A 23,141-nucleotide genomic window follows, 5' to 3' on the forward strand; every position below is an offset into this window, starting at 1 on the left:
ACTCAGTATTTTATAATAACCTACAAGGGATAAAAATACACCTATTCTATATACATATTTGAATCACTTTGCTATACACCTGAAACTAACACAACACTGTAAATAACTATACCTCAACTTAAAAATATTAACAATGAAATAAAGTGATTCACGTACCAAGTCCTATCTTTGGATGGAAGGCTCAGCCAGTTCTCACACAGACCCTCATCCCTGAGGAGGCCATTCCACAGTTTTCTACCTTGGGCAAGACCGCTTAAGTAAACTTGACTCCACATTTGAGAACAATTTCCTTAATTATCACTGAGCCTCTCTATCAACCACAAAAATGGGTACATGTTACTTCAAGATGACTTTTTTAATGTGTTTATTAAATAAAATCTAGTTTTGTTTCTATCAAAAAAAACCATACAAATTTGGAACATACAAATTCTGCCTGAATTTCCAAGCTGCTGACCTGCCCTGCAGATTTTGTATTTGCCAACTTCTACAATCACGGTCAATTCCTTAAAATAAATCCCATAGATAGACAGGTAGACAGACATATAAAGATGATACTGATATCTTATTATGTTTCTCTAGAGTAGACATTAATACAGACTTTAGCACCAAGAATAGTTCTAGAAGAACAGAATCTTAAGGACATTTTCTGAATTGGCTCTGGGGTTTCTTTCTACAGTAGTAAAGAGAGAGAAATAATAGTCCATGGCAAGCTGTGGTAACAGAGTTAGATAAAATACAACATTACAATGGTCCTAATCAAATACTTCTAAGAGCTAAGGTTCTAGGTGACTTTACATTTGATAACTTAGAACATTTTTATCAAACTGACAAGTATAAATAAGTTTTGCTGGCTGCTCCTAATTACAGAAGAAAAAGTGGGGAAAGAAAAGGATAAGCTTAGGGATTCAGATTCCCAGTTTAAGCACTGCATAAATGAATGACCTGACAGTTTCTATGGTTGCCCTGCCTGAAAGAAAACTATCTCTTGTCACAATGCTGAGACCACCTTAAGCCAAACCCAGTAACTCACCTTGCAAGTGGCTAAATTACAACACACGTTGAATTTCCAGCGTCAAAAGGTGCCAGCTGGTAATGTGAATGTATTGATTAAGAATCTAGACACTTATGATGGAGCATGATGGAGGATAATGTGAGAAAAAAAATGTATAAATGTATGTGTGACTGGGTCACTTTGCTGTACAGTAGAAAACTGACAGAACACCATAAACCAGCTATAATGGAAAAAAATAAAAATCATTTAAAAAAAAAAAGAGAGAGAAGTAATGTGATCTTGAAATTGGATTGGGGACACATGGGAAGATTCTGGTGAAGCCAGGGACCCTGAACCCTCAAATTCTGCTGAGTCTTCTTTGCCAGCAGAAGAAGCCCTTCTCCCCAGTCTGAAGAGATTAATCCCACTTTACCTGAGGAAAGCATAATGGCCTGCCTCAAGGACCTATCCGAGGGACCTATCCTTGTTACCTCTTTGGCTTCTTACATCTATAACTGCACTCACGTCACAGGGTCCTTAACAGGTGAGGGACAAAGTGTGTCCCATGAGGAATTGTACTACATTCCAAAAGAAGAACATGATTTTCCCAACTTTTAACATTCGTAAATTTGGGGAGTGTATATGGGTGAATCTTATGGTATAAGATAATGGTGGAAGGAACGTAAAGTCAGATCTGGACTAATTTATTGATAAAGGTCCCCTGAAAAGATTCTCATTTAATATTACAGCTTGAGTAACTGGAAAAGGTTCTAACAGTTTGGTTGTCGACTCAAACAAGGAGCAGAAGGCGACCTACACTCAATGAATTTGAAATGCCAAAACTGCCTCAGTGTACTTTGGGTAAAAGTGTCCAAAGGTTTAGGGAGATTGGAATTCTACAGCGCATTTATTATATAAGACATGCTCACTCACCCTGGGAGGCTCCAGAGGACATACCTTTCATCGTGACTATGAGAAATAAACCTGTGAAGGGAGCTTCAGCACCCCTGAAGAACTCTGAAGCCACACTTCTCTATAGGTCAGAAATCACAGTGGCAGCTGCTTCCACTGAAGGGAGGGATCTAAATGCAATGGGGATATTTGGATCTCAAGGAGCAGGGTCCAAATGGCAACAATTAATTGCCATAGGCAAGGTGGGCATGGTTACTGTAATATACAGCTGAGTCAAAGTGGTAATAAAAAGCTTGACTTATCTATGGTGTGGGCTAGTTACCCATGGTATCCTTAGATGTGGAACAGATAGGCAGACTACTAAATTCTGGCTTGATCTATTTAAGTGGAAGAATTTCAGATCAAGTGAACAATAGTCTAATTTGAATCATAAAAACAGAGTCATGGCCATTTGACCCATTCTGATTTGAGCCAGTGTACAGTCCCAGAACTCCATGAATAAGAGGTCAGATCCCCATGACAAAGAACCCTAATACACTACAAAATATGTGTACTACTAATCTTTCTCCCAGCCCTCCTCAAAGGAACTTACAGGTTTTTACCTGTAACTTACAGGATGACTATGCATCAAGGGAAAGGAGATAAACTTTTCAGAGATCATTGGACACTGACTCAGAACTATACTAATTCTAGGAGATCCAAAATGTTACTGTAAGAGCCAGGGCTCATGCAGGTCAAGTGGTCAATGGAGTTTTAGCTCATGTCTCCCTCATAGTGGGCCCAGTGAGCCCCTGAACCTATGGTTATTTCTCTAGTTCCAGAATACAAACGCTGAGCAACTGGGAGAATCCCCACATTGCTTCCCTAACCTGCAGGGTGAAGGCTATTATGATAGAAGTGGCTAAGTGGAAGCCACCAAAGACTTCCTCCACCTAGGAAGAGTAAACCTAAAGCAGTACCACATTCCTGGAGGAATTGAGATTAATGCCACCTGGAAGGACCTGAGCGGTACAGAAGCAGTGATTCCCACCACATCCCCATTCAACTTGCCTAACTGGTCTATGCAGAAGACAGATGGATCTTGGAGAATGATTGTGGATTATTGTAAATCTAACCAGATGGGGACATCAACTCAGTTGCTGTCTCAGGTGTGGTTTCAATGCTTAAGCAAATTAACATATTCCCTTGTACCTGACAGGTAGACATCTCCCTGGCTTTTTCTTTCTTTCTTACTACCTGTTAGTGAAAACCATCGCCAAGTGGCTCTGCCACTTGAGCCATATGATCCACTAGGTCCAATGGTTCTTGAAGTGGCAGTGGCAGGTAGGGATGTTATTTGGAACCTCTGGAAGCACCAACAAGTGAGTCACAATGAGAATCATTGAGATTTGGGGCACAGCTTTGCCACAGTCTATGGATAGCTACTCTCCTTTTGATGGAAAGCTTTTGACTTGTTACTGGGCCCTGGTAGCGATTGAACGCTTAATCATGGACCACCAAGCTACATTGGGACCAGAGTTTATCATGAACTGGGTATTGTCTGACCCAACAAGCCATAAAGTTGGGCATGCACAGCAGGACCCCATCCTCAAATGGAAGTGGTATTGTTGAGCCAAGCTCAAGCAGACCCCAAGACACAAAATAGTTAGGTGGCTCAAATGCCTGTGGTCCCCACTCCTGCTACAGGGCCTTCTCCCCCAGTCTGTACCAACAGCCTCATGGGGAGCTCCCTATAATCAGCTGACAGAGGAAGAGAAGACAGGCCTGGTTTACAGATGGTTCTGCACCATATGCAAGCACCACCTCAAAGTGGACAGATGCAGCACTGCAGCCCTCTCTGGGATGTCCCTGAAGGTCACGGTGAAGGGAAATCCTCCCAGCAGGAGCACTTAGAGCAGCACACCTGGTTGTGCACTTTGCTTAGAAGAGAAGTAGCCAGAACTGTGACTGCATACTAATTCAAAGGCTGTGTGGCCACTGGTTTGACTAGGTGGTCAAGGACTTGGAAGGAACATGATCAAAAAACTGGTGATAAGGAAGTCTGTGAAAGAGGTGTGTGGACAGACTTCTCAGAATGGGCAGAACACGTGAAGCCATTTGTGTCCCGTGCACATTTCCACCAAAGAGTGACCTCAGCTGAGGAGGATTTTATTAATCAAGAGGACAAGATGACCCGTTCTGTGGATACCAGTCAGCCTCTTTGCCCAGCCACCCCTGGCATCACCCAATGGACTCATGACCACAGATACACCATTTCTCATCTATCAGGTTGGCAAAAGCACAAAAACTAAGCAAAGCACTCTGTTCGTGAGGCCCTGGAGAACTAGGTATGCTCTCTGCCAGAGAGAGTAAAAATGGTACAATCCTCAGCAGTGAAATCCAGCAATGTCTGACAAAACCACAAATACACTACACATGAAGGCAACAATCCTACCCCATGGATTTACCCTGAAGCCCCACTTACAACAATGATATCAATAAATATACAGAGGGTCAATAACTGTGGTATTACTTCAGTAGCAAAATATTAGAATTGCACACTCACAAGAGACTGGTTCAATAACCCACAGTGGCAAGGATGGAGGTGATACATGGGCACAGCAACATGGACCTCACTCACCAAGGCCAACCTGGCTATGGCCACTGCTGCATTCCAGTCAGCCAGTGGCAGAGAACAATACTGAGTCCCTGCTAGAGAGTCATCCCAGGGGTGACAAGCCAGCAACTGACAGCAGGTTGATTACACTGGGCTACCTCCATTACATAAGGGGCAATATTTTGTTCTTACTAGAACAGACACTTACCTGGATATGGCTTTGCCTTCCCTCCATACCATGCTTCTGCCCAACTACCATCAGTGGACTTAGAGAATGCCTACATGGTTCTACATGGCACCGCTTCGTACCAAGGGACCTCGCAGCAGATAAAGGGCAGCCGTGGGCCTATTCTCTGACCTTCTCTCATCTTACCTTGTTGCCTACCACACTGCAGCAGCTGACTTGACAGAACAGTAGAAGGGCATTTTGAAGACTCAATTATAGCATCAGTTAGGTGATAGTACCTTGTGGGGTTGGGGCAGTGCTCTCCAGGAAGTGGTACACATTCTACAGCTATAGCCAATGTATTGTGTTATTGCTCCCATAACCAGGGTTCACGGGTCTGTGTTAACTAAAGGGTGGAAATGGCAGTGGCACTATTATTACCCCCAGTGACCCCCCAGCAAAATCTTTTCTTCTTCTTCCCATGATCTTACACTCCCAGTCCAGAGAACTTAGTTCCAAAGGGAGGGAAGCTCCCGCCAGGAAACACAATGATTCCATGGATATGGTCATTACTGCCATCACCCAGCCATCTTGGGCTCCTTGCCTCTAAATCAACAGGCAAAGTTATTGTCTGGCTGGGACAAGGAAGAGTAAGATGGACTGCAGCAGAGCCACTGGAGTATCTCTGGGCACTGCCAGGACCTGTGGTTAAGGTCATGGAAAACTACAACAATCCAGTTCAGGCAGAACTACTAAAGGCCCAGACCCTTTCCTCAATTCACCAATGCTGTCTTCATATCATGCTTTTATATAACGTTTAAAGAAATATCCCTACCCTGTCATGAAGAAGTTCTCATTTTGTTCCTAGAAACTTTATCTCAGAAGCTTTCCTACTTCTACCTCTGATCCATGTCAAACTCATTTTGTGTATCGTGTGCTGACTTACAGACCCAGTGGTAATGCCAGAGTTCATGCTTACTGTAAGCATACCCACACACTCCGCACCCCAACTGCCCATGGTCTAGTGCAAAAGAACACAAAAGCACGGCAGCTAGACGAGGAAAACACAAGGCCTGCCCGCCCCCGCTGCCACCACCACCACCCCCTGCCAGATCTCCAAAAAGGGTTACCTTCAGCCTCAGGTGCAGCTGTGACTGGAAGCTTAGCGGCCTCTCACCGGGAAGAACTGGCTCCCGCACCCTGGAGGTGGTGGCCGCTGAAAGATTCTTTCTCTCTACTGTGGGAACCAGGGTGCGATAACCGCCAGGGACACCAGAGCTGGGAGCTGTAAAGGTGGCCCCTGTGGCAGCACGAAACCAGGTCCACACTAAACCACCCAGTCGTAAACGAGGTACAGACGCAAACCCCCCAGCCGTAAACCTGAGGCCCAGACGTAAGCCTCCCCAGTCGTAAATCTGGGGACGTACGGGCTGACGTAAACCAGGGGCCCAGCCGTACCTGGAGCCTAGACGTAAACCCACCCAATTATAAGCCTGGGGACCAGATGTAAACCTCCCCAGCCATAAACCTGAGGCCCTGACGTAAACACCCTGACGTAACGCTGACCTCAGACACCAGCGGAGCTCCTAACGCTGTGCTCCATGACCAAGAGGCTAGAGGCCAGGCCCCTCAGGAGACTGCAACCCTCCACCGAGGAACATGTGATTCAGAGGAACTTGTGACCAAAAGGTGGGCCCTAGGCCATTAGGTGGCCCCGAAGAGTTCCAACAGGACGCCGCCAGAGAGTCCGCGGCTCACAGGTGGGGTCCCAGAGCCAGACTCCGCGGGGGGGGGGGGGGGGGGGGAAGGGTCTGCGGCTGGAAACCTTGCTCCTCCTGACTGGGGGGTGGGGGGCAGGTAGTGGGGTGACTGCCACCCTCTCGGCCCAGGGCTTCTCATCCGCGCGGCCCCAGTGGCTGGGGCGGGGGCGCCTGTTCCTGGAGCTGGTCCTCCTTCAGGGGCGGCTGTGACCACTTCACGGTGACTCCAGTTTCTTGGTTTTGGTTGTTTGGTCCTGAAGATTGTGTGTGTGTGATGTAGCTTTTTTCTAATGTTGTTAGTTATTAAATAGAAGGACGTCCTTTAATCTAGATTACGTCACACGTTATGTCAGTTCTTTTATGATTTTGCTTGTTTACCTTATCCTTTGTTTCTCGACTCAGAATTGTTTTTTTTTTTTTTTTTAAGTTTGGTCGTTTTAATTGAGATGTTCTTTTTTTTTCTTTTTTTTTATTAATAATAAAAATAGAATTGTTTTGAGTTAAGAATTATCCAAAAATCGGTATTTTTCCATGTGGCTATATTACATTAGTGACTGAATTACTGACCGGTCCCACTTATTTCTCTGTCTCTTGAGTCTCTGCTTACAGCTCTTTGGGGCGCACACGTAGTACTGGAGCTGCTAGGTGGGCTTCTTATTCTTCATTGTACTGTTTGAGGAGCCACCGCACTGTTCTCCACAGCGGCTGCGCTACTTTTCGGTCCCACTGTCAATGTATGAAGGTTCCAGTTTCTCCACGTCCGCACAGACACGTTAGTTTACAGTTATTTCCTTAGGTTTTCATTTATTTTTGTTCTTTCAGATATCTTTGTGAGCATGAAGTGGTTTATCATTGTGGTTTTAAATTGCATTTCTCAAGACTTGTGGCTGCCTGATGGGAGGGGGAGGGAGTGGGAGGGATCAGGAGCTTGGGCTTATCAGACACAACTTAGAATGGATTTACAAGGAGATCCTGCTGAGTAGCATTGAGAACTATGTCTAGATACTCGTGTTGCAACAGAACAAAGGGTGGGGAAAAAATGTAATTGTAATGTATACATGTAAGGATAACTTGATCCCCTTGCTGTACAGTGGGAAAAGAAAAAAAAGAAACTGCATTTCTCTATTGACTAGTTAGAGGATCTTTTTATATGTTTTAAACACGAATCACTTTTACATATACTGTTTGCAAATGTGTGTGTGTGTGTGTGTGTGTGCATTCATTTCCTGGTTCTGTGATTGTCTTTTCACTTTTCTGATCATGTCCTTTTTTTTTTTTTTTTAATGGCCACACCCTAGGTATGTGAAAGTTCCTGGCCGGGGATTGAATCCAAGGCACAGCTGTGACCTGCTTCAAGGCTGTGGCAATGTAGGATGCTTTAATCCACTGCCTGACCATCCAGCCCACACCTCTGAGGAACCAGAGCCACTGCAGTCAGATTCTTAACCCACTGTGCCACAGCAGGAACTCCTGATCATGTCCTTTAAAGCTTTCAGAAGTTTTCAATTTAAAGTCCAATTACCTGTTTTTTTCTTTTGTTACTCATGTGTAAGATGTCATATCTAAGAATTCATTGCCAAATCTAAGGTCATGAAGATTTACTCCTAAGTTTCTTCCAAAAGTTCCACAGATTTAGCTATTACATTTTGGTTATTGATTTTTTTTTGTCTTTTTGCCTTTTCTATGGCCACTTCCACGACATATGGAGGTTCCCAGGCTAGGGGTCTAATCGGAGCTGTAGTCGCCGGCCTACGCCTGAGCCACAGCAACACAGGATCCGAGCCGCGTCTGCAACCTACACCACAGCTCGCGGCAACGTCAGATCCTTAACCCACTGAGCAAGGCCAGGGATCAAACCTGCAACCTCATGGTTCCTAGTCAGATTCGTTAACCACCGCGCCATGACGGGAACTCCAGTTATTTTAAGATCATTTTTGTATATAGTTGAGGCAGGTGGCTCATTGGTATTCTTTTGCATATCCAGTTAATCAAAGCACTATTTATTAAAGAGACCATTCATACTCATTGGCTGGTATTGCCATTCTTGTCAAAAATCAATAGGCCATGGATGTAAGGGCTTATTTTGGATTTTCAATTCTGTTTCAATGGACTAGAATGTCAGTTTTTATGGCAATACCATATCATTTTTTATTACTGTAGCCAGCATTTGATTAATTTCCAGAGTTCTGAAAGTGTTGATTATAAGAATTTTGGGCATTTTTGTTGCTTTTATGTAGGTGCAATTTTTCAGAGGTCATTATAATCCCATCTTAATGAATGAACATTTTGTGTTATTTTTTGCATATATGCGAAATTGTTAGATATCATTGTATATTTCAAACTTTATAAAAAGTATTCACCTCTCTCTCTTATTTTCTTTTTCTTTCCCTAAATAAAAGTTTGTCTGAGATTCAAGTTGTAGCTCTGGCTTTTTTTTTAATGGTTTGTGATGTCTTTTAACGTCATTTTATTTTGTTTTTATGTTGAACTTGGAAATTAACTGCAATTGGAGAAATCTCATCCTGTTTGTAAGAAGTTTTATTTTTGCCGTACAATATACATAGAAGTGCAAATATTTTAGAAGTGTACCTTTCAAAGCACTTTCACGATCATGATGCATTTCTGTAAACAGCACCCCACTCAAGGAAAATAGCATTCCCCAACCTCAAAAATCTGCTCACGTTTCCCTTCAACTCTTTCCACCTTTTAAGGGTTACCTTTATCTTGACTTCTAGTGGTATAGGTTAGTTTTACCTTTTTTTTTTTTTGTACCTTATGAGTTATATAATTGCCGCTTGTTTTGCTAAACTTTATGTTTGGATGTTTATCTCATTGTCGTATGTTGCTGTGGAACATTCATTCATATTCTGTTAGGTAAACATATCATGCTTATCCATTCTTCTATTGAGGTGCACTTGAGTAGTTGACATTTTGTGGGCATGAGGAATGGTGCTGCTAGGAACATGGTGGTCTGTCTCATGGTACATATACGTTTGGGGGGGTGTTTATTTATTTATTTATAGGGCTGCAGGTGCAGCATATGGAAGTTCTTAGGCTGGGGTCGAATCGGAGCTACAGCTGCCGTCCTGACCATAGCCACAGCAAGGTGAGATCCAAGCTTTGTCTGCAACCTATACTTAGGTTATGGCAATGCCGTATCCTTTAACTCAACGAGCAAGGCCAGGAATTGAACCCACATCCTTATGGATATTGTCGGGATCATTTCTGCTGAGCCACAACGGGAACTACATTTGGGTATGTATTTAAGTGTAAATCTAGAGTATGGTTGCTGTGCTGAGTGTGGGTATGTTCAGTTTTAGTAGCATGGACAAAGTTTTCCAGCAGTGCTCTGTGATACTTAGGGTTTTCATCTTTTTATAAGTTTTAGCCACTCTGGTGTTTGTTACATTTCACTGTGGTTTTTATTTGCATTCCTCTGACTGTTAATCAAGTTGAGTGCCTTTCATGTTCTTATTTGCAGTTTGCATGTATTTTTTCAATTGCCTTTACAAGTCTTTTGCCCAATATACTACTGAATTTGGTGTGATTCCCATAGTGATTTCTAGGAATTCTTTAGGAATTCCCATAGTGATTTCTAGGTATTGTGGATATGAGTCTTTGACTGATTGTGTATATTACAAATGTCTTCTCATACTTTGAGTTTTTATTGTTTTTTGTTTGTTTGTTTTTGTCTTTTCTAGGGCCACACCCACCACATGTGGAGGTTCCCAGGCTAGGGGTCTAATCGGAGCTATAGCCGCCGGCCTACGCCAGAGCCACAGCAACGCGGGATCTGAGCCACGTCTGCAACCTACACCACAGCTCATGGCAACGCCAGATCCTTAACCCACTGAGCAAGGCCAGGGATCAAACCTGCAACCTCATGGTTTGTAGTCGGATTCATTAACCACTGAGCCACGACAGAAACTCCTTATTATGTTTTAATGAACAAAAGTTCTTAACTTTGGGGTAAAAGATTCATGTATCTTTTCTATTCAGATAATTCTTATGCATTGAAATGGAATAGTACCTTTGTCATAAACAAATGGCAATGCATTATAGAGCTATTTTGGGATTGTCTTTTCTATTTCATTAATCTGTCTCTTTTTGGCATGGATAGCACTCTTATTTATTTTGGTGGGGGGGGTGCTTTTTAGGGATGCACCTGTGACATATGGAAGTTCCCAGGCTAGGGGTCAAATTGGAGCTACACCTACCAGCCTACACCAGAGCCACAGCAATGCAGGTTCTGGGTCTTGTCTGCAACCTACACCATAGCTTATGGCAATGCCAGATCCTTTAACCCACTGAACAAGGCCATTGATCAAACCCACATCCTCATGGATACTAGTTGGGTTCATTGCCACTGAGGCACCACAGGAACTCCAATGGCATTCTTCTTCATTTTTATTTTATCTTTGGTCTTGATATCTAGTTATGCAAATCCTCCTGCTTTTTTATTCTTCTTCATGATCATCTTGGATATTCTAGGACTTTTGCATTTCTATATGTATATTTAAAATAAAATTGACAACATAAAAAAAACTTTTAGAATTTTATTAGTATTTTATTGACTCTGTAGCTAAAATTGAAGAAAAATGACATTTTTAAAATGAGCTTACCATCCTTGAACATGGTATATCTTTCCATTTAGAGTTTGAATATCTCATTAGATTTATCTCTAAGATAGCTGATATTTTAGTGCCACTTTCAATTTTATTTCTTATTTCAGTTCCTTGTATTTCAACTTAGTTGGTAATAAACAAAATTTTTGCATTGTCCATGTATCCAGTAACTTTGTGAAATTCAATTCTTAGCAATAATTATTTATAGATTATTTTGGATATTCTACATATGCCATCATGTCATAGGTGAATAATGATAATTTTTCTTCCTTTCTAATTATTATGGTGTTTCTTTTTCTAGCCCTTTTGTTCTAGGTAGTATCTTAGTAGTTAAATGTTGAATAGAAGTGGTATAAACAATCTTTGCCTTGTTAACAAACTTAAAAGTGTTTCACCATTAAATGGGTACTAGGTTTTGAGTAGATTCCCTTCATTAAATTAAATATATTTTCCTTTATTCCTAGTTTGCTGAGAGTTTTGATCAGAAAGGATGTTAAATTTTACCACTTCATGGAGTTCCCGTCGTGGCATAGCAGCAACAAATCCGACTAGGAACCATGAGGTCGAGGGGTTTTCATCCCTGACCTCGCTCAGTGGGTTAAGGATCTGGCGTTGCCATGAGCTGTGGTGTAGGTCGCAGACACAGCTTGGATTCCATGTTGCTGTGGCTGTGGTGCAGGCCGGCAGCTGTAGCTCTGATTCAACCCCTAGCCTGGGAACCTCCATCTGCTGCGGGTGTGGCCCTAAAAAGCAAAAAATAAAAATAAAAAAATAAATTTTACCACTTCTGCATCTGTTGAGATGATTTAATGGGCTTTCTTTTATTCTGTTAGTATAGTGAACTACATTGACTGATTTTCAGATGTTAAACCAACATTGAAATTCTGTGACAGACCCACTTGTTCAGTGTTTATATTCATATACACGCATACATATATATATAGTCTTACCAGATCTTGCATCTATGATAATAAAGGATATCAGCCTATAATTTTTCCTTCGTGTATTTTCTGTCAGATGTTGGTATCAATGTTATGCTGAACTCATAAAATAAATTTAGAGGCGCTCACTGTTTCTGTTCTCTGGAAAAATAAATGTAAGTTTTATATTATTTTTTCATTACATGTTTGGAGAAATTCATCTGTGAATCCATCTCTCTGAACCTGGAGGTTTCTTTATTGGATAGTTTTAATCCACAAAATTAACTTCTTTAATATATTTATAGGATTATTCTTATTTGTTTTTCTGATGTGTAAGTTTTAATACTGTATTTATCAAGGGATGTATCCATTTTATCTAAGTAGTCAAAATGATTCACATAAAGGTGTTCACAGTACCTTTTTGACATCTTTGTAATATCTATAGAATTTGTTGTGATTCTACTTGTTTATTGCTGATAATACTAATTTATGATTTTTTCTTTATTTTCATTAGTTTTGCTACAAGTGTGTCAATATTATATTTTTCATATAACAATCTCTTGTTGATTGCCTTTTGTGTGTTTAATCTCATAATGTCTACCCTTATTCTTTTCCTCTATCTTCTTTAGAATCAAGCTTATTGTTATTGTTTTAGTTTTTCAAGATAGTGTTGTCACTGGTTGTCTTTTCAGTCATTGTCTTTTCAGCTTTCTTCCTTTTCTAATATATGCATTTAGAACTAAAAATTGTCTCAAAACAATTTCTTTAGTTGCAATTCATAAATATTTTCATTATCCTCCAACCCAAAATATTTTCTGACTTACATTGTGGTCTCTTCTTTGACCTTTAAGTTGTATAGAAGTATATTCCTTAACTGAAAATCTTTTGGAGATATCCTAGTTACTTATTTGTAATTTGGAGTTCCCATTGTGGCTCAGCACATCACTAACCCAACTAGTATCCATAGGATGTGGGTTAGATCCCTGGGTTAAGGATCCAGCATTGCTGTGTGCTGTGGGTAGGTCAACAGCTGCAGCTCCGATTCAACCCCTAGCCGGGGAACTTTCGTATGCCCTGAAAAGCAAAAAAAAAAAAAAAAAAAAATTCCACTGTAGTCAGAAGACTATTCTGACTTTGGTCTTTTGAAATTAACTGAGGGGAGTTCCCATCATGGCGCAGCAGAAACAAATCCGACTGGGAACCATGAGGTTGCAGGTTCGATCCCTGGCCTCTCTCAGTGGGTTAAGGATCTGGCGCTGCCATGAGCTGTGGTGTAGGTCGCAGCCGCGGCTCGGATCTGGCATTGCTGTGGCTGTGGTGTAGGCCGGCGGCTACAGCTCCGATTAGACCCCTAGCCTGGGAACCTCCATGTGCTGCAGGTGCGGCCCTAAAAAGACAAAAAGAAAAAAGAAATTAACTGAGATTGTAATTCTGACCCAATATATGGTCTATTTTGGTTGCACTTAAAAGAATATGTACACTTGGGAGTCCCCTGATGGCTCAGCAGTTTAAGGATCAGGTGTTGTCACTGCTGTGACTTGGGTTGTTGTGGTGGCATGGGTTGGATCCTTGGCCCCAGAACTTCTGCATGCTGTGGGCATGGCCAAAAAAAAAAAAAGAATATGTACACTGCAAGTGTTTAGTGTAGAGGTCTACATATGTCAGTTAGTTCAAGTTAATTGATTGTGTTGTTCCCTTCTATGTCTTCACTAATTTTTTTTGTTTGTTCTTTGTTTTGAGAAAAATATGCTAAAATCTCCAACTATGATTGTGCATTTGTGTATTCTTTCTTTTGGTCCTTCAATTTGACTTCATCAACCTGGAAAGTATGCTGTTAAATATAAACAAATTTAGAACTGGTGTATCTACTATTAAATTGCCACTTTATTATCATTAAATAGCCCTATTGATCAAGAAAAATATCTTAGCTTAAAATTGACTTTAATATAGCTATAGCAGCTCTCTTTTTGTTTGGATTTATGTGGTATATATTTTTAAATTTTATTACTTCTCATCTTTTTACTTATATAATATGCTCCTATAAAGGAATACAGTTATGGTTTTTATCCAGGCTGACAATGTTTATCTACTAATTGGATCATTTAGTCCATTTTATGTTAGTGTAATTACTAATGTATTTTAGATAGCTGTAAGATTAATATCTTATGTTTTCCTATTTATGTAATCTGTTCTTTACTATCGCTTCCTTATTTATTTGAGATCAAATATTCTAAATTAGTTCATTGTTTAATGACCCACAGGTTGGCTGTTTCTTTCAGCACTTTAAAGATATATCTTCACTATCTCTTCCATTGTTTATCTGGAAAGGGTTGTCATAAATCTTATTGTCGCTTGTTTGAAGATAATGATCTTTTTCCTGAACCTTGTAAGATTTTTATTTTTATCTTTGGTTTCTAATGGCTATGACGTGCCTGGTGTATTTTCCTTTGATTGACTGAGCATCTTGAATCTGCAGGATATCTTTCACCAGTTTAGGAAATTTCTCAGACAAGATCTCTTCCATGCTTCTGCCCACTTTCTCTCTCTTCTCTGTCAGAGAACTCCTCTTATACACACATTAGACCTTTTTGTTTGTGTCCCACTTACCTCTTTTGATCGATCCTCCTCTTTACCTTTTCTTTCTTGTCTCCCCGCTTCGGGTTGGCTATTTCTTATTACCGTAGTCCTTTCTTCTACCATGTCTCATCTGTTCTTACATATATTTTTCCACTAAACATTTAATTGTGCCCTTTGAAGATTTTAAGTTTAGCATTTCAGGCTACCTCCGCCATGCAATTTCAGAATCAAGCAGACTTCCCGAGGAAGAGGCTGGCTGTGTATTTGAGAAGGCCCCTCTTGTTTTCCTTAGTGCCATGAGATTGCAGAATGCTTTACTCTGCCTTTTCCAAGTCTTTGGCCTACCCCCCACCCCCAACCCCAGTCTCCTATTGCATAGCCCCAATCTCAGAAAAACGTCCCATGGGAAGAACTTACTGTACACTTGGAGTCTCTTGAGTTTCCTATCTGTCACACCAGCTCTGTGTTTTCCCTAAAGTTTCCTAATGTCTCCCAGTAAAATCCCTCTGAAGGGGCACAGACTAAACATAAGGCTGGGCCTGGAATCAATGAATGCCTCCAGAGAAGAAAATCTCTAGCAATGATTTTCTGGAATTCCAATTATCTTCGTTACTGTTGCTTGTATGATCTCCAAAAGATGCACTTTTGTAATGTGTCCAGCTTTTTAAAGTTGGGTTGCAGTCATCTAACCCAGAAGCAGAAATTCTGAAATCTACCCTTATTTCCCCTTCTTCTTACTAAAAAATGTAGTATACACCCACACACACACACCAACCTTGAAAACGCACCCCATCCCTGACTCCTGGTATTCATGCCTTGTCCTGCCTGGACTTTGACTATGACTGACACTATGAACACAGGGCTAGTTTATAAAAGACATTTCATCCTCTGCTTTGGGCTTTCTGATTGCTTTATTTGAGGGAAATTGGAGAGCTTCCAAGCAGTCCTGAGGAGAAGTTCACATGGAGAGGCACTGGCCTTCCACCAGCAGCCAGGATCAACTTACCAGCCACGTTGAAAGCAGATCTCCCAACCCCAGGAAGGCCCTTCATGACTGTAGCCCCAGCTAAGTGCTTGGCAGCAGCTCCATGAGAAATCCTAATCCACAACCACCTAGGGAAGCTGCTCTTAAATTCCTGATCCACATAGAAGCAGCCTGATCCTGGGTGAAGGGGAGTTGTTCTGTTGGTATGTAGTTTCATTTATGCAAAATGGGATCTGCAGGCAGCAGAGGGCCTGTTGTGTGCCCCACAGTGTGTTAAGGGGGTAGATCTCACGTTAAGTGTTCTTACAACCGAGAAAAGGGACACAAAGAAACAAAAAGAATTGATATAACAAATATTTACTATGGCTTAAAGCCATTAAGTTTAGGAGCAATTTATTATGAAGCAATAGATGTATATTAAATGTGTATGTATGCATTTTTTAACCTTTTTTTAAATTTAATAATATATCCTAGAAATTATTCCATACAATGTCATAAAGGTCTTCCTTATTCTTTTTGTAGCTTATAACACTGCATTGTGTAACTGATTGAACCAGTCTTTTGTGAATATTTTTCTAATATTTTGCTACTGAAGTAATACCACAGTTATTGACCCTCTGTGTATTTATTGATATCACCATTGGAGTGGGGCTTCAGGGTAAATCCATGGGATAGAATTGCTGCCTCCATGTGTACTGTATTTGTGGTTTTGTCAGACATTGCTATATTTCACTGCTGAGGGTTGTACCATTTACTCCCATTGGCAGAGAGCATACCTAGTTCTCCAGGGCCTCACGAACAGAGTGCTTTACCAAGTTTTTGTACTTTTGCCAACCTGATAGATGAGAAATGGTGTATTTGTGTACTATGACTTGCCTTTCTGTAATTTTGAGGAAAACTGATCATCTATTCATTTGTTCAAGAACCATTTACATTTTTTGTGAAATCCTCACATTTTACCCATTTCCCTATTGAATGTTTAGTTGTTTCTTGAAAGTTCTTTATATATTAGGTACATCGGCTCTCTATTTATACTCTATGTTGCAAATATTTCCTCCTAGTTTATCACTTTAAATACTTCTGTCCATGCTTTGCATGGCCTTTTTTGCCTTTTCCTAACTTTCATGTAATCAAATCTATTAATTTTTTAATGGCACCTGAATTTCGTGTCATAGTAAATTATATAGGAATTCATCTATGTTTTCATTTAGTGCTTGTGAGGGTAAATATTTTTTCACATTTTTGTCTTGACTTTAGGGGGAGTTCATTAAGAATATCAATTTACCCCATGCATCAGTTATTGATTGCTTCAGTAATGCCTCATTAAAAATCAACTATAGGGTGTTCCCTGGTGGCCTAGCAATTAAGGGTCTGGTGTTGTCACTTCTGTGGCGCAAGTTCGATCACTGGCCAGGGAACTTCTACATGCCATGGGCGTGGCCAAAAAAATCAATTATAAAATGTTGTGGCACAGAAAAATAGTGTTTATTCCTTATCTTTCTAGAATCAGTTGGGTGTCAGCTAGGCATCTCTCCTGACCTTAGCTAGCCTCACCCACATACCTGGGGATCAGCCAACCTACTCTGGCTTCTTATATAGGCTGTCTCCAGATGGAGCAGTTAGAGCAACATGGCCCTGCTCCATGGCCCAGTGATCTTTCAGCAGCTACCATGGGCATGTTCTCATGGCAATGGCGGAAGCACAGTAGCACTCACTCAAGCTTTTACTTGTGTAGCAGCTGCTGAAATCCCACCGGCCAAAGTTGGATAACTGATCAGGTGCAAAATCAAAGAGGGAAGGCCCTAAAAAGCTATGCAGCAAAGGGTCTGAATACAAGACGGATAAAGAATTGAGGGCATCTACTAAGTCCTACAGTCTCCTGGGTCTAGTTCACCCTAGATCTCTTCTTATCGTCTCCAGCTTCTTGAAAGTCTTTACCACCCAATATCTATTTCTTCATCTCCCCTTTAACCCAGTCCACTGTGGTCTGGCTTCATTTCTTTGTCTTTCCACTAGAACTCTTTTCAACAAGGTTGTCAATGGGCTCAAAATTGCCAAATCCATCATGCATTTTGGTCCTACTTTGTGGGACAGAACATGAGAGTTGAGCATTAATCTGAATACTGACTCTTCAGGCAGATGTCTGTGCCAGACTCTTCTCACTGCCCCTCAAGACCCATTCTCCACCCTGTTCCCCTGCCCTCTTCCGCTGTGTAGGTTACATCAATGGACTTCTGTACTAGTTGACTTCAGCTGCTAGAATCCTTGTTAGGAGACTGAAGGGAGAAAGGAGAATGAGATTAGGTATTTCTTCCCTTGGTTCCATACCTGTGAGGTTGTCTGGGACTGGCCGTGTCTTTTGTCACTGCTCCTCTCAAGGTGACTCCTTCTCCTTCCCAGTTATGGTGATCTCTCTTTTTCCTCTTGCTTCCAGGCCTAGGATGGTGTCAGTCAGCCGCTAAACGCCACTCACTCACCTTTCTGTCCCTCAAACATACCAGACTCATTCACGCTCTAGGGTCTTTGCATTAACTGCACCTCTATATGGAATGCTCTTCTCTGCTGAGCTCTACCTGGCTGGTCACTTGTTATCACCAATGAGACAAGACTTAAATGTTACTTTGTAGAGGTCTTCCCCAGCCACCCCGTCTGAAGCAGCAAACCAGTTGCTCTCTTAGCAGTAATGCCCATTACAGTAATGCCCATGTAATATTGACTGATTGACTGATTGATTGATTAGCTGGTTCACCTTAGCCAGAAAGTAGCCTGTGGGAAAGCAGAGACTCTATCTGCTAGTTCTGGCCCTTCTTCTCCCCTTCAACCTCTTCCTTCTAGGTGTGAGCCTTTCCCATCTACTGCCTTCCCCTCTCCTCGTTATTGATACCTCCCTTCCTCAAGACTCCCTTTAATTCATTGAGGGTTTTAGCACCTGCCTCACAGTCTTCCGCTCCTCCCAACTCTGCCATCCCTCTCAGTGATGACCTACCTAGGTGATCCATCTACCACCTCTAAGCTCTTTGAGCTCCTCATGTTCACTGTACTTTCTGTCATCCTACCTGAGCCATCCACTCCCATAGTCATACCATGAATCTGGTCATTACTAGAAATTCTTCTTCCTTTAAGTTATGAACATGCTCTTACCAAGATCTCATCACAAGCACCTATTCTTCAAAGACAGTGGCTCAGTACTGCCTCTCCCTCAAGAGCAAGTATTAATCAAGACTCCAAACCACCGGACTCATCACTTTATATTTGTATTTATCTGTCTTATTTCCTAATCAGCCTTACAGTCCAATGGTTTAGTATGGTTATTAACTTATAATCTCTTTCAGCTCCCTTGTCCCTTTACCACCATCATACTTTCTGAGAAAATCCGCAAGTTTGGATAAACCCCCACCCCCAATGTATTACCACCAACAGCAAATTAACACACAAGACAGCCAGCAATTCTCAGCATTTCTCAAGAAAGTTCGTTTATTCTTCATACTTTTTCCACCACCATTGTAACCCCTGTGATCTTTCATCTTACAACCTGTCTCTAACTTAATAAGAAAATGCAAAAATGAGAATTCCCTTCATTCCTATGACATCTTGACATCTTCCTCCTTCCTGTCACAAACAATAAAATATCCCAGTTTTTCTCAAAGGCCATTTTATCCACATGTGGTTTTCTCAATCCATTTTACTGCCATTGTATTAAGGACCTTATTACTTTTTACTTGTGTTACCATCTTTCTCTTTTATCATTAGTCTCTTCCTCTGTAAGTTCATTCCAGCAGCACAAAAACATACTTTTTATTGAAATATAAAAACATACGTTAACATCTCCTGACTTAAAAATGAGTAAAGCTCACCCTTGTGACACTATGCCCTCACCAGTTACCATCCCATTTCTATGTTCCCCTTTGCTTCAGGGTATATTAGCTGTCTCTTATTTTCTGTATTTCTGTATGCTTTCATGTCTGAAGCCTTGCTGACCTGGAAGGACTGCACCAGGATTAGCCACTTCTCAGAAAGAGTAGATAAGTTGCCCACATGTGCACTTTTAAAATACAGGTGAACCAATCCGGTTTCTACCACCTAGCCACCTCCTCTATCAGGCTTTCACACTCTAGGCTATTCCCTCACTCTAATCACTCCAGAGCCAGGTACCAGACAACTAGCAGCCCCATGCCCTGCTGAGATTACTCAAACCAGCCCATCCTCAGCCTGCCACCCTGCCTCACCCATCCTTTCCCATGGAAACCACAATAAGGAAACTGCCCACAGCCCCTCCCCTGGTTCCTAACCACCCTGTTGCTTCTTCATGTGGTCCATTATGGCATATGGCATGTCCCCCAGTCTTGGGAACTCTAACAGGGTGTCTTTTCAGTGACACTTGTTTCCTGATGTGTTGGCCTTACTATACACAAATTTCCTATATTTTAAAGCACCAGGCTTCTCAGAAGTGTTGATGGCAGATAGTGTCTCTCATCTCTCACTTCATGTGCTTCACTTTACTCCACTGAAGCTGCTCTTGCCAAGGTTACCAATAACCTCATGCAGTGCTGCCAAATAGAATGAGCATTTTCTGACCAGTCATTCAATCTTTTGGTGAGTTTTTAATAAAAGGGATCTCTTTTGTGATATGTACTCAGGATCCAGCAGTGAACAGGACAGACAGGGCCCCACCTCCAGGGAGCTCACATACTAGTGAGGCAGACACACTAAGCAAGTGTAACAGTGCTGAGGGCACTCGTTGGCAACACTCCTGCTGCCTTCAGATTGGCAACTCAGGTCCCAAACAGAGGACAAACAGGAGCTGCGTGCCTCTCCTTGAGAGGGCTGGTTCCCTCCAGTACACCCTCCCAAGGGGCAGCGTGGGGAGGCTCCAGTGCTGAGCAGCTACACTACAAAGAGAGCCTGAAAACATTCAGGCACATCTTTGTTGTGTGGGCAGAAAGGTGTGCTCCCCTCAGAGCCAAATGAAACAGGACTCCAAAACCAGGGCTCCTTTCATAGAGGCTGGGGTTGCCAGCAGGAGAGAGCATCATCTCTTTCCTGGGAATGGCCACTGGCTGAGCTGCAGAGCCTATGACTCAACCTGGTGTCTAAGGAGGTCCAGGGGACCAATCAGTGCCCATGACCCCTGATGTTTGAGCCTGTACACCCCCACACACACCCTTCACTACCATGTTTCTGAAGGAGGGAACCCAGCAAGATCAGCTCCCTCAGGAAGGTTAGATGGTTTGCTCACATTCACCAATTACTAAATAGGGAGCAAACATCATAAATGCAGATGGTTTATGGGCTGGGACTGAGGCATAAAGGAGAAATGCATGGTTTCTCAAGAGTGGTGATCTATGATCTGGGATTTCAGAGTCCCAGGGAAAAGATCCTGCCCACCTCCCCTGACTGATGAAGAAACCAAAGTATCTTGAAATCCTTCCATGATACCATGTTTGTAGACAAACGGTACAAGGCCCCTGACCATAGAGAAAAGGGATTCAGTGAAAATAAGGGAAAGAACCCCAAAAGGGGAGGATGGGGACACAAAAGGAGCTATGGGTGGTTTAAAGGTCTGACCTGCACCCCACCCTGTACCATGCCACCTACATGGTGACAAGGGTCCTTTCTACCCTAGGACCAGCCCACTTTATCCCCACAGCCTAAAGGCAAAGGGTCTTAACTTCTGAAATCAGTATTGTCGTGAGATTTATAAAGCCTATGAAGTTTTCTTGTCACATAGTCTCTCTCCATGTTCCTTTGTGACTAAGTTACGTGAATTTCCACTAATAAGCGTACTGACATTGCTCAGTAGGGCTCCAGAATTTCATTTCCCAGATTCAAGGGGTACATGACCTTGCTGGGGGACACAGGTATCCTGGGACTGGGTCATGTCCATCTGAAAGTTAGCCTAAGGGGGAAAAGGTACTGAATCAGAACTCAAGTCTGAGGCCTTTTCTTGCTTCCTAGGCAACTAACTTCTTGCTGCCTTAAAGCCTTTATGGAACAGAGAGGCATGGTGTAGAAGGAAAGAAGGACTGATGTAGGAGGCACTTGGGGGGGTGGGGGGCAATGGAATGGGGAGGAGACAAGAGGGAGGGGAGGAGGAAGGGGAGAGGGGAGGAAAGAAGAGACATTGGTTGGTTGGCTCTACTGGGTCTTACCACCCATACCTATCTCTTAAAAAGAGAAACATCTGTTTTACTTAACCCATAAAGTCACCATGGACAACAAATGATAAACATGTGAAAGTTCTAAAGTGTGGAGCACTGGGTCAGCATGAAGTTAGGGACATCTTCAAAATAGATTAAAGGACCTGAAATAACACAATTTAATACAGAGAAGTTTCTCCTGACCTAAAATATTTATTTTTCCTATTTTTTTTTAAACTTAGCTTTGCCTACAGAGTTGACAGATCTAACCAGAAAGGTTAATTTCTGTCCAAACCCTCAACCATTAATAATTCAGGGGACTATCCAGGCTCACAGCCTGGCACAGAGGAGTTTGAAGGGTTGGCAGTCTCATTTGTGGGAAACAGAAGACTACAAAACACTCTCAGGATCTGCTTTTAAAAATTAGACCAGAGTGTATGAAATATCAAAAAGACTTTCATTAAGGCCTGATAAGAAAAAGGGAAGGTGAAGGAAATAGGAAGTGCAAACTAGGGAAATTAGGGCTGCTGGCTGAGGCAGGAAAGCCAGCTGGACTGGGGGAGGTACCCTCCTGGCATGGCGGCCTCAGCACAGCTCTCAGGAAGACTTTTATACCATGGCAGATGTCTCTAAATTTGTAGATGGACCTGTTTTTGTTTGGCTGGTGGGTTGGCTGTTTTCTTCACTCAGAACCTTGAGCATAAACGGGGAGATCATATTTTGGTATTTGCCCTCCACCAAAAGACCAAATGAAACTAAAAATAAGCATGGGGGGAGCTGGTAGATTGCAGGAGTTTTGCCAAGATAGAACATAAGGAAGAAAGAACATTAAGGAACAGGACCGGCAGTGTTTACAGAGGAGCAGGGCGTGCTGATCTAGATAGTGGAATCCAGCAGACCCACCCCAGACACAATAGCTCCTCCAAGTGAGCGGAGGGTGTGGTTCATCACAGAACAGTCACCGCCTGCTAGGGCTGGGACCCACTTACACAGGCAGAGTCAGGCCAGAAAACTTTATTACATAACTGATGTATCTTCCCATTCTGAAGAGATTTCAAGCATTGTGAAAAGTATACAAGTTTAAGAACTTTATGATAAAAGGGACCCAGCTCAGCTTTTGCTCAGGAGCTTCTCTCAGCAAGTGAGGCCTGCTCCCAGCATGGATTTAAACTGCAACGATGCCTTGTCATGGCACCTGCCCCAGTTCTCCCCTGAAGTTCTTCTCACTGTCTTACATTCTTTTTGATTTTCTTACTGCCATAGTTGCTTGTTGTCTTTCTTCCCACTACTGGAATATAAACCTAGAAGGGCAAGAGCCTTAGCTACTTGTTGGTGATGGATCCTGAGAGAATCGGACAGTGACTCACACATAATCTACCCTCAGTCTATTTGCTCAACGAGTAAAGAGTACTTCCTCCATCTCCAGACTCGGATCATTTCAGAATCACGTTCAACCATGAGTTTAAAATCTG

Source organism: Phacochoerus africanus, chromosome 11 (genome assembly GCF_016906955.1).
Source record: "Phacochoerus africanus isolate WHEZ1 chromosome 11, ROS_Pafr_v1, whole genome shotgun sequence".
In the NCBI taxonomy this organism is placed as follows: Eukaryota; Metazoa; Chordata; class Mammalia; order Artiodactyla; family Suidae; genus Phacochoerus; species Phacochoerus africanus.